This window comes from Urtica dioica, chromosome 8, assembly GCF_054948205.1.
Source record: "Urtica dioica subsp. dioica isolate 48M chromosome 8, U.dioica_male_clone48M_v1_H2, whole genome shotgun sequence".
NCBI classification, from domain to species: Eukaryota; Viridiplantae; Streptophyta; class Magnoliopsida; order Rosales; family Urticaceae; genus Urtica; species Urtica dioica.
In genome coordinates this window covers 40716330-40730169 of record NC_142763.1, presented here as the reverse complement: position 1 = coordinate 40730169, position 13840 = coordinate 40716330, and positions in this window count along the sequence as shown.

The window sequence follows — 13840 nt, the reverse complement described above, 5'->3', positions numbered from 1 at the left end:
ACAAAAATTTTGGGATATATATTACCTTTATTACCCTTTACAATCAGATTACAAATATTACTAGGCAAAACATAAAAATATAATAAAGTAAAGTGTATAAGAGTATGAGATTGCATAAAAAATGGACAATCATATTCTCTTTACGGTAGATGTGTTTAAGCTCAACCTTCTTCCCCGTATTCAATAAGAAATTCCAACGACGTCCAACAATCCAAAGGGGACAAATTTTTCTATTTAAAAAATCAATAAGAATTTGAGATTCAATTTCAATAATAGTGATCTTATTCCAGACTTCATTCAGATGTTGAATACTGAGTACCAAACTTTCAACTTCGGTACTAAGATTAGAGCTAACGTAACTGAATTAGCAAAACTGATAATATTCTCACCTTTGAGAATACAAATCATACCTCCAACAGCCCCACGACCATTACTAAAGGATCCATCTATATTAAGCTTGAAACCCGTAACAGGAGGACTCTATCTCAACTAGAGAGAACGAAAATGAGCTTGAACTAAAGAGTCTGTCTTGCCACTGGCGAGCTGGAGCAAGTATGTGAAATTCCTTCACAGTTTTCCATAACCTCTCAACATTCATTGGAATATCATCAAAGATACCGCGACACCTGCTTTACCATATTTCCCACAAAACAGTGCAAACCATTTTAATTTTCATCCGTATTAGATTTTTTTTACGTTACTTGTAATCCAGTTGTTGAAGAGATGAAGGATTGTTAACTCCTTCCTTAATGGCGTAATTCAGCACGGGGCACTTCTAAGATTTTAGTAGCCATTTCACTCATAAAAAACAAATGGGTGGAAGTCTAAGAGATATTCTCACTACAACACTGACACTTAGAAACTATTGGAATGCCCTATTTTACAAATGCGATCATGAGTAAGTATACCATGAAACCATAGTTTCCAAATGAAAAGAATATTTTGATCGGAACTTTAGCTTTGTATAGATTAATGTTCTGCTGAAAACATTCATTGCTCACATTAAGAAAGAATTTCCAATTATAATACTTAGAAACAAAGAATATACCTAAATTGCTCGGAGTCCAAATAAAAACATCAATGTTTTGAGACATGACATTGCCGTTTATTTGATGCCAAGCAACCTGAGGAACGCGCTGGTGTATATAGTCCATGAGACTTCGCATTGGTGTATCTCATTCGCACGTCGCTCGATTTCGTGGTGACATTCTCATCATCCATCATTGATGAACGAAGACTAGTCATTCGTCATTGAAACTTCTTCCTTCGTAGCCAACATGAATAAGTGAGGAAGCTTTGAGCTTTGCTCTGAGAATGGCCAAGCGAGGTCTCTAAGGTTTCAATTCACGTGACGGGATGAGATGAGACATTTGTTTTTTGGTTGACGAAACTTGGTTTATCTTTGATTCTCTTACACTTTAACTTCTTTTTTTTTCGCTGGAAAATGATTCACCGAGTTTTCAACGCCGACTACTCGCCATGTATTCACTAGTTCTTTCTCTTTGCTCTCGATTTTAATTTTATCTCAGGTTTCGGATGAAGAAGGAATTTTCTGGGGGTTTTTCTCGGTTTCTTTTTTTGTGTGAATTTTCTTTTGTTTTTAGAAATTTCTGGTTGTAATGCAATTTATGTATCAGTATATCACAACCATTTTTGTAGTTATCATTCTTACTTGGATAGGATTGTCGAAGAAGGAGAGAGAGAGAGAGAGAGAGAGAGAGAGAGAGAGAGAGAGAGAGAGAGAGAGAGAGAGAGTTGTGTTTTGTTCATTTGTATTTGTTTTTGTTTTAACAAGGGTAATTTGAAAAATTCATTCAATTTAAAGTCACATGGTAGGCACACGACTCTTTTTCTGCCTATATTGACAAAAAACTTGACGAAAGCGTTAAATAAAAATTTGACTCTAAGATGAATGGGTGAAAAAGTAGTTTTCAAAATTTCGAGAGTCAGTTGTTAAAGTCGCCGTAGTTCAAGGAGCAAAAATATCATTTATTCTAAAGAAGTTATGAAAGAAATAGCTATCGCAAATATACAATATAATCATATATATATATATATTATATATATATATATTAAGTAAATATATCGATATACGTATCCTATCAATTATAGCTATTAATATTATATTGAATATTCGAATCTGTAGTGAAGGTTCGTTCAAGGTGTTTGAATATACAATTGGAGTCAATCACGATATTTTTCTCTCCCAGCAAGGAAAACAAATCATCAACGGAATAATACACTATTAATTAAATTGAAGTGGTTCTTTTGCTCATTATGGAAAGCCCTATAGTGAAGGTTTTGCAAAATTCTCAACAAATAAGTAGAAAGGATAGACAAAGAGGGCTCCCACAAGTCGGAACCCACCATGGTGGCAGCGTCGAGGCCTGCAGGGGCGGTGACGACAATTGCTGTTACGAAATCTTAGGATTTTTTGTTTTTTTTTTTATAGAGAAAAGAGAGAATGAGAGCATTTATTTTATAATTTGTTATCTAAACTTTTTCGTAGCACCGCAAATTATGATTATTATTGCATTATTAATTAGGAAACTATGAATAGTATTGCATTATTAGTTAGGGATGAAATTGGAGTCTCTGCTCCCTCAAAAAAAAAAAAAAAAAAAAAAAAAAAAAAAAATTATCCCCCTATTTCCACAACATTGGAATTCTAACGATTGAGTATTGACTATCAATATAACTGCATTATATTCAAGAATTTATTAACGTGTTTTCTTACGGTGAATGACCTAAAAGTCGACTGGAACGGGATTGAGACATTCAAAATGAGTGGCTCAGGTACAAAAGGTATAATTAGACGCACAATTTTTTATATTATTATTACATTACCTTTCGTGATTGATCAATTTGATTAAAAAATGACGGCTTTAGTTTATAGTGTTGAAAGAGTTGTACATAGTCCATGTAAGGCTTTAAGCATTATTTAATTGAAGACAGAAACAAAACTAATATATTTACCAAATTCATCAAAGTGGATGAAAAACCACTTCAAGCACATCGAATCATCCAAATTGCGGCATAAAAAAAAAAAAAGAAAAAAAAAAAAGAGGTCAAAGACAGATAAATCCTCTAATACAAAATGAATTCAAGAAATGAATGCCCAAAAAAGAAAAAAGAAAAAAAAGAGGTCAAAGACAGATATATCCTTTAATAAAAAAATGAATTCAAGAAATGAATGCCATTCAGATAGTGCGTAGCCTATTATTTACCTATTATTACTAGTTTTTTTAGCATCGCGCTACGCGCAAATGATTTTAGCATATTATAATGATAATAACAAGTAAAATTTATAGAGGTTAATTTGTGTTATCAAGATTTGTAAACAATGGACACCAAAGAAACCGGCAATTAAGAAACAATCCTTAAAAATAATAAACGAATAATAAAATGAAAAAAATTTATTTTGTACATTGATTAGACTTTCATGGGTAAATAAGACTTGCGTTCGCTTTCCAATGAAATATGGAGACACATATAAGGTGAAGGAAAATAAATATCAAAGAGAAACTAATAAAGAAAATATAAAACTAACGTACACTCAAAATAATGTATGTTATTGACATAGGCTACGTTTGTTTGGGATTAAAAAGCCTTGTTTTTGTTTTTAGAAAAAAACAAAACTGTTTATCCGGTGATTGGCAAAACTGTTTTTACAAAAAATTTCAAAAACGTTTTTAGATTTTGTACATGAGATAGAAAAGCTAGGATTCTTAACTTTTAGAAAAAGTGTTTTTAAGTTTGCTATATAAATCACTGTAATATCATCGTAAAAAATATTATTTATATATATGTATATAAATAAGCATATCAATAATTATTATTTAATTATTAAGAACATAACTATTTTAGTTTTTTTACTATAATATATTTATTTTACCAAACGCTAAATCAGTTTTTGTTACCAGAAACAACTGTTTTATAAACAGTTTACCAAACACTTTGTCATTTTTTGAAAAAAACAGTTTTTTATAAAATCAATTTTTTTAAAAACAAAGCTATGTCAAACGGGGCCATATTATAATATAGCATTAGTAATTATGATTATAAAATAACATAAAAAAATTACACAAAATATATTGATGAGAGAGAGAGGAAAAAAAATATATATATAAAAAAATACAAAATAGATTGGAAAAAAACAAAAAAAAAACGAACCAATGAAATATGTAGACACGTATAAGGTGAAGAGAAATAAATATCAAAGAGAAAAAGAAAGATAATCTAATAAAGAAAATATAAAACTAATATACACTCAAAATAATGTATGTTATTGATATAGTATAATATAGCATCAGTAATTATGATTATAAAATAAAAAAAATTATACAAAATATATCGATGAGAGAGGGAGAAAAAAAAAAAATATAAATAATTTTTTTTTTACAAAATAGATTGGAAACCCCCCCCCCCCCCCCCCCCCAAAAGGCAAAGGCAAAAAGAAAAAAGGAAAAAAAAAAAAACCCAACCGGCAAAGGCAAAGAAAAGAAAAAAAAAAAAAAACCTAAAAGGCAGGGCAAAAAAAGAAAAGAAAAAAAAAAAAAAACCTAAAAGGTTGGGCAAAAAAAGAAAAAAAGAAAAAAAACCTAATAGGCAGGGCAAAAAAAGAAAGGAAAAAAAAAAAAAACTAAAAGGCAGGAAAAAAAAAAAAGCCGCCACGTGTCGCCGCCTGGCGACGCCACGTGGCGGCGTGTGGATGAAAGTTGAAAATGCTCTCCTCTTTATTATCTATGTTATAGATATAACTAGTGAAATTCTCCTTCTATGTCATCATTAACAAATTTCACCCTAAATAAAAAAAAATTCAATTGTCACTACTTCATGATAGTCTTTGACATTTAGTCCTTCTTCTACTTTTAGTATCAAAATAGCTGGGATTTGACCACCACTAAAAACAGGGTATTATAATAAAGGGAAAATAACACATTTATACCCTGTGTTTTAGTGAAATGTCGAGTTTAACCCTCGGTTTTCAAAAATGTCGAGTTCATACCATCTGTTTAACTAAAATGACGAAATTATACCATCTGTTTAACTAAAATGACGAAATTATACCCTGAAATAGACAACAGTGTCACGAATATTCTTTTTATTGACTTTTCATTAACGTTGACTATAATATTTATATATAAACACCAATTATCTTTATTCATTCGCGCCATATATGTAATTTATTTAAAAACTAAAAAATAAACAACAGTCTCTTAATCGTGAAGAACATAGAAAGAGGCAAAGGGGTAAACATCGATAGTTGATAGTCATCAAAATCGCATATTCGAACAGAGTATCCAGGATTTAGAGTTACAATTCGAACACGGAATGAAGTCATTTCTTAGGAGGTATGAGTTTTATTATTTAATTTCAATTTAAGGTTATTTTTATTTCAAAATTGAGAATTTGGAAGTTAGGGCACTGATTTAGATTTGATTTGGTTTTTCTTATATAAGAGTTAATATCAATGAAAGGGAGATTTGTGACGCTGTTATTCATTTCATGGTATAATTTCGTCATTTTAGTTAAACAGAGGGTATAATTTCGTCATTTTAGTTAAACAGATGGTATGAACTCGACATTTTTGAAAACCGAAGGTTAAACTCGACATTTCACTAAAACACATGGTATAAATGTGTTATTTTCTCTATAATAAATTTGGTTTTAAAATATTAAAAAATAAAATAACAAATTAAAAAAGCCCTCTCTCTCTGGTACAATCCTCATCGCATCCACATCTCTCTTCGGAGGCCGAGCTTTCCTCATCACCATCGCCAAATCAGCACAAATGCCCTCGCTTGCTGTAATTTGTCGTGTTCTTGCAATTGTCATCTCAGCTTTAGAATAATTTGAGAAATTTGAGATTGGCAATGACATCACTAACAACAATGTTGAAAATAACACCATGGCATGAATTGCCATTCTCTATTTCTTCTATAGCCAAATATGTTCTTCATAATCACGGTTCTTATTCATCTCACCTTGACCTCTCCTCGAGTAACATCGACGGAGCTCGTATATCATTCAATTTTGTTTTTTTCTTTTCTTTAAAATTTCGATTGAGTTCCTCTTTATTCCTCAAAATAAAAAAAAAACAAACCAATAGCTAAATCTTGCCCTGGAAATAAAAATAACCTGTATTGATAAAATTTTCAAATAACACATCAAACCAAAGCATGAATAAGAAATCAAAACCCTATTTACACAAACAAGAAAGAGCTAAGCCGATGAAAATATCCTACAGTGCATACTCATTTATTTACTTTACAGATCCAAAGATAAACAAAACAGAACGCGAAAATATAAACAAACTTTTATAAGCAAAAACTTATATACAGACCTGCTAGACAAACAAACCGAAACTTCAAAAAAAAAAAAAAATTTGACGACGCTAAACTCCGAAGTCATCTTAACCCTTCTTCTCGTTTCCTGATTATAAGAAAAATTTGAGGAAAATAGGGGTGAGCCTGAGGCCCAGTAGGTGCTATAGTAATGGTTTGAGTAAAAAGATTTTCGAAAATAATACTTTGCTTTATAATAATAATATTCTTGTCACGTGTAAATCACCATACACGTACAAGTATAACTTGCAAAAATGTAAATTGCAGGAATATACCCAGGACTCGGTAGCCACCCCCAGCGAACCATTGAAGATAACTTCATAGGCCACTTAGAGGCAAGGGCAGTTTGCGACTTTGCGCTAGTAAAGTTTTCGAACATGAAATAGCCTTAAGGGAGATATGAGATAGGTCTCAAATGACATGAATTTAAATGTGTCTCTAGATACATCTAAACGTGTACTATTTCCTGAGCCGCCCTGCCAACTTAACTCGTGGCAGACCTTTGATAAGAGCAAGGTGCACTCTCCGCACCGTATATGTGTTTGTGTGTGAATCCGGCTTATCTAGGATATACGAAATGTTTTCTTTCGTAAATACGGGATATATGCATAATATCGAAAATATTCTCAACTTCATAATCGGATATTCCGAGTTGAAGTTCCGCTAAGTTTAAAAACAATTTTTTTTTTTTGGGTTTTGTGGCACGTTCGCAACCATTTTCTTTTCGAAAATAATATATACTTGAGGCCAAACCATAAATCAGGAGAGAAGAGTTATATCAACCCACCTCGAGATTAAGCGTCTATGTCGCTCGTCCACGAGACGTTTGCTTGCTCCGTGAACGTTCACTAATATCAAGAATCCAAACGTTCACTTACACCGTGAACTCTCTAAACTGCTTCTAACTCGATGTCCTATCTCGATAAATCAAACCGATTTTTGAATAAGAAACTAGCAACTAACCCACAAGACTTAAATTTTAAAGAAAACCAAGTCCTCAGAATAAAAGTCTAAACGGTAAGAGCACAAGTAAATCCGTACGGGAAATACACGATGAACCTCAAAAACCCGAAAATAACTCTAGTAAACAAGTATCGTTTCTTTTCTTTTCCGAATTCCAAGGAAAGTTTCCAATCTTCTTAACACTAAGCTCGAGCAACCGAGAAATTAAACATGAAATCAAAGTCGAGTTTTAATTCCCAAATCCATAAACGAGCTTACTAATAATAACAAAATAATTTATTATTTTTTTCCTTTTACGACTTACATCGAAACCGACTTAGCAATAAAACATAATAACGTACTAATCTGAAACAACTTGTAAAATAATTTAAACTTCGTAGTTAACTCAGTCGAGACTCGGAAAATTCTCGACTCGCTAAACTCTAAACGGACCCTTCGCGAGGCTTCGAGCCAAAACTGAAACGCTGTTATCCACCCGGCCTACTCTCGATCTTGCCCGGCCTCACCTCGTCGATGCTCGCGCGGCAGCTCTGTCATTTCTCGGGCAATGTCCTCGCCATCCCGAACAGCCGCTGTGGGCTCTGCGTAGCCCGCCTAAACCGAGCCCAGACCCTCGACAATAAACTCGCAAACAAAACGAAGCTTAATAATCATATCAACAATCTGAAAATAAGATCGAATACTCAGATCCACTACTATTATACTCAAAGCCACATTTCAAATCGTTACCACAACATAACAGTCTCAGCCAAACCAAACATGTCAACATGTCACAAGAATTCCGAATTATCATTGAACATTAACGAACTACAAAATTTCGGACTCCAAATCTACAACAACCATTCTTAAATCATCAATAACTCATATTCAGAATTTCAAACCTAACACCACGCGGCCAAACCAAATCCTACGCGGCCAAACCAAATATCAAAACCAAACTTGTCAAAAAATCCAAAATCTCTCAAAATCTCAGCATAATTAAGCACAAAAATAATCCAAGAACATTCCAAAATCACCAACAATCTCAGAATCCAAAAAGCCCCAAATTTCATGAACACAAACCCTAACTTTTTTTTTCAATTTTCGGCCAAATCAACAAATTCTCAAAGAAACGTGCTTAAATCCACAAATTCAAGCAATAAACATCACCAACCAAACTCAATAAACATCCAAAACACATCAATTTCACGAAATTTCGTTATTGAAATCAAAATCCCCAAATTTGAATCTCGGAACCCTAAAATCACAAATCAATTCGAGGATAAGGATTCCTCACCTTTCTTCTTGAAATTGGATCTCCTCGGCGCTCTCTCTCTAGTTCTCCGGCGTTCTTTCTCAGTCGGCTGCCTTGGTGAGCTCGCGGCGGGTCGTTCTCGTCGGCCGGAGCGCGTGTGGTTTGCTGTGGGTCGCGCGAGGGAGAGCTGGGCGAAGAAGAAGAAGAACACTGAAGAAGGAGAACAAGGAAGGTTGATGAAGATGGTGGTGGCCGAAGATTGGTCTTGATGCGGTTTTTTTTTTTTTTTTTTTTTTTTTCAGAAAATAAATTTTCTTTTTATATGAAGCAAATATCCTATATTTGCTCATTAAATCCTCCTTATCTCCTCCTTTTAAAACTGACCCCGAGCTCAAGTGTTTACTTCAAATGGGTCCACAAAAATTGTTACATCTACGTCCTTGTCACATAATTATTTAATTAAATTCATATCCGAACGAATTATTATATGCTTCGAACCGAGAATTTTCTCGTTCATTCTCGATTAATTCAAGTATATTTAAGGTTTCTCGGAAATAATTCTCGTCCTTGAGAATTTATTTCTTAAATTAATTTTTGAAACATTTCCTCGGAATTAATTTATTATTCGAGATGAACTCGATAAATCCTTTGTCTTATTCCGAGATTTCTCCTTGCCTTAATATATCTTAAATTAATTCGATAAACTTATCATCCCAACCCAAAATGATGGAAATAATTCTTAGAAAATTAATTACATAATTTTCTCGTCCATTAAACTCTGAGCAAAAATATATTTTCATTTTCTTTTCTCGTTCTTTTGAGAAACTTAATTTACAGCATTAATCTTAAAATTTCGAGTCGCTACATAGACATTACCGATTAACACCTTTTCGTGAGAGATATGACAAGAGAATTCGAGAAAACTAGTATTTTCTGAATTATATGAAGTCAGTCAACAAACAACAAATCCATGGGTATTTGAACCCGAGTATCCGAGAAAAATCATATTTTTTTGTGGAAGAACAAGGGATCCTTTTGAGCAACTGCTATAATAGGAAAGCCTAATAATTTGAAATTAATTAATCAAGTCGAGGATAAAATTCACGGGCTTTGTGGTGGACATTGTGGACTTGTTACACAACAACCCCTTTCGAGGAAGAGCCAAGCAAAGGGGACAGTGGGTAGGAGAAATGGAAATTTAGGCCTTAGAGGGATTTGGGGTGGCTCATATTTTACAAGAGATAATTACTTATAAATCCGGTCATAATATTTGGGCGTCCAATACTTAAACCTGAGGGTGCTTCTGAATCTTTTTGATTTCTTGTTTGAGAACTACGATCTTTGGCTTTAGAATTTAATCATTTCCTTGCATCTGAGAAGAACTTCCATGTTAATAGGAAGGGCGTTTAATTGAAATGAATCGAATTTTTCTTCTATGTATGATCAATCGATATAAACATCAACATCAACAAATTGGATCAATTTCCCTCAACAAATAAATGCTTGGGTAAAACAAATCCTACGTAATGGAGAAATAGTTTGAGAGGTGATAAAACCTTACACTGATCATTACAAAACCAAAAAACCCGAAAAAGATGGCTTATTTTGTTAAAGAATCTTTAAGCCTACAAAAATCGGAATTTGGGAAATGATTGAGTAATTAGAAATGCCAAAGAAGATTCGAAATGTTGTGAACAATGTGGAGTCGAATTTGTGGATTTGCAGATACGAAGATATCAAATAGGCCACATAAAACTGGTATGCCCATTAAACCACGTTTGGTATATAAAATAACTTCCTAGTTATATTGCGAATCTTTTAGATAAGCCTCTTAAATAATTAGAAGGCCTAGTTGTCACGACCAGAGAAAGTGGGGTGTGATAACTTGCTATAAGAGATCTAGGTTAAGAGTTTTCTAGGGAATGCATACTCAGTTATTTACTATATAAGTCCAAATATAAACAAAAAGTTATTTCCATGTTAAATTCGAAGAGCGAAGGCTGATCGAATTCGAAGTAGGAGATTTACGTGATTTTAAGGGTATCTCCATGTAAAGGTATTTTTAGTTTTGGAAAGAGGAAAATTGTCTCCTCGATACGTAGGGCCTTTTTATATAACTGAACGAGTTGGTCTTGTAATTTATCGACTTGCTCTATCGCAAAAATTATCGTTTGTGCATGATGTGTTTTATGTATCAATGCTTCAAAAGAATGAACTAGATCCCACAACCATTGTTCAACTTGAGGACATACCAGTTCAAGAGGATGTCACTTACGATGAAATCTCGACTCAAGTTGTCGTACGAAAGATGAAGAGTCTTAGTAATCATGAGATACCGTTAGTCAAGGTCTTGTGGACACATCATGGAAGCGATGAAGCAACTGTTGGGAATATTGTCCACTTGAAGATAATGAATAAATAATTACTAAATTCGATAATAAGATTACTTTATTAGCATTATATGATTAGTGGGTTGAGTTCTAAACAATTAGAATCAATAACAACTATTTTCCATAGCCTCCGTATTAAACTGAGTCACGTGCTGGGCACCTGAGTTTGGGCGGTGAGCTAAAACGAGGTCGATGACTGATATACGCCTGGAAAGCTATATCTAAAGTCATATATGTGGAACACATAGGTGAAGGATGATCACTATGTGGGAGCATTCTACACTTGTGGTAAGTGTACGACTTGGACAGGTCTTGGTTGCAGATGTGTCGTTTAAGGACCGTTACGACACACTAACCGAGGCCGCTATGATGGTCACAGTGAGACTTGATCTAAATCATGAAGTGATCATGGACACTGGGTTATGTTACTGAGCTCTTTGACTCATTCGCTAAAAGGCTATTCATGCTAATCACAGCTTATGTCTTGGGAGTTTTCTCAGAGCATAATTCGAGTGGGAAATGATTTACGGATACGGAATCCAGCCTTCCTGAAAGAAGGTTAATGTTCTCTCACCTAAGGGTTGATTCCAGAACCGATAGATTGCTAGCACTTTCGAAGTAAGTAACGTTCGAAAGAATCTTTCGCTGGGGAAGCAACAATGCTTAGGGCTGATATGTATCAAGGGAAGTATAACTGAATAAATTGACTTCTCTCGATACGGGTTGAACCTGGAGGATCTTGATCACGAACTGACTATATCAGTGAACACTCGTCACGATGAGTAAATATAATTCTAGTATAAAGGAGAGTTCAGTCTTGGCTTACAAAGTGGAGTATTTGACAAAGATTAGACGAATCGATGGAAAAAGAGAAAGGACTATTTCGTCTTTTTCATCGGATTTGTTAAGCTTCTATTACTAGGTCCATAGTCCCCGATTCGGCTCTGATAAATGTGGATAAGAACTTTCGTATAATAATGTTTATCATTATTAATCTCACTTGCTGTAATTGTGATTGACAACATTAATTCTGGAAAACAGGTATTCGCAGAATTAAATAAATATTTATTGTAGAATTGTTTATTTATTGTTTGATAAAGTAAATAAACAATTATTAATTATTTGTTTATTGTTGGACCAAGTAAATAAATGATTAATTGGGTTTTAAGCAATTGGGCCTTGCACACATGGAAAAGTCGAATTAGGTTTTTTGGCACTTTCAATTGCGCAAATCACCTTGGCCGTGTGCCTAAAAAACCGACTTTTATAATATTGGTATTTACCAATATTTTCTCTTTAGTTGTTTAAATAAAGGAGAGAGAATAATATAAGATATTGTCTTTTGTTTTCTCCTTATTTAAATGAAAGTATTTAGGAGAATATATGAGAATATATTTAAAGGGAAATAATATATTCTCATTTATTCTCTCACTAAATAAAATATTCTCTATTTAAATAGAGAATAATATCCCATAGATATTGATCTAATGGATGAGAGAAAAAGTAGGATTCACTTGTTGAGATCAAATGACTTAGATTTAATCCACCAGTGTGAACACAATAAAAGGAAATAAAATATTCTGGAAGATTCCATGAATATCTCCTTTTACTACTATAAATAGGGGTTCATGAGAAGGCAAAAATTAAGGATTTTGACCTAATAATTTCGTGGCTCTCCCTCTTGGCCATGCGAAATTTTCTGCATCTCTTCCCCTCGGAAATTCGTTTCCATTCTTAGTAAAATAAGAGCGAGATTTGAAACACCACGTTTCTCATCTAGTGAGATAAAGACTGTGCCCACTCATCTTTCTTATTCGTCTCGGAGATTACGTTTCAGAAGACTAAGGTGTCATCCTCGAGTCCTTCATCAAGAAGACGCAAGGAGTACGCGATTGGTTTATGAGCGTTCTGTAGCTGAACCGAAAATCAATGTAAGTATTCGTTTTTTGCTCAAATCGGTTGCTTGATAAATATGCTCTCGTGAATTAAATTAATTAAACATAACTAGATCTTGTTAATGATAACCATAATTTAATTAGCTTATGATCAGCGTAATTAATTATTTTTTCCGCATTAATATGGTTATATGGTAGAATCATCTCTAACGAGTAGTATCAGAACGATTGTTCGTGTCTGATACGCGTTTGATTCACCAACAAGTGGTATCAGAGCTAGATGTTATGATTAATTAATCGATTCGTTCTTGTAATTAATTTAAATATGGTTTGAATGAAATTATATGTAGATGTGAATTTCATGCAATTCAATATATGATATGTGGATTGTGATTCGTGGTTTGATCGTAGAATATTTGATTCTCGCTTTTCTAGATTTTTTGTAAACCCGAAATTCAAAGGGTATAGGCTTTATGTAATTATTATTATTATTGTTGTAATCCGATGGTGTGGCGTTCTTGATCACGACGATCGGAGAGAGACGGACACACAACGAAGAAGCATGAAGGACGAAGAAAGCCTCCACGACTATGCCACAAGAAAATTTGTCACAAAATTTTGTGACAAGTCTTGGCCGTCCTCTTCATGTCGGGCCGCGCTCTCGTGGCGGCGGCGGTCCGGTGCAGCCTCAAGTCTAGTCTTGACCTAGGTCAAGATTAGAGGATTCGTCCAGGCCTCAGCTCGGAAACCCTAGTGGGCCCACGGGCCCACTCATTAAAAAAAAAAAATTTACCGAAAAAAAATTAAGTTTTTAAATGTTTTATTTAATTAATTGTATGGGCTGAGCCCTAATGATTTTTATTTAAAACATTACAAAATAAATGATTATGATATCGATTTATTTTAAATGGGACATTAAAATGGGCCCTTACTTAATTAATTTTTCCGAAAAAAAAATAGAAAAATTAAATAATTTGATATTGATTTATTTTTCTAAGGGACATAAGAATG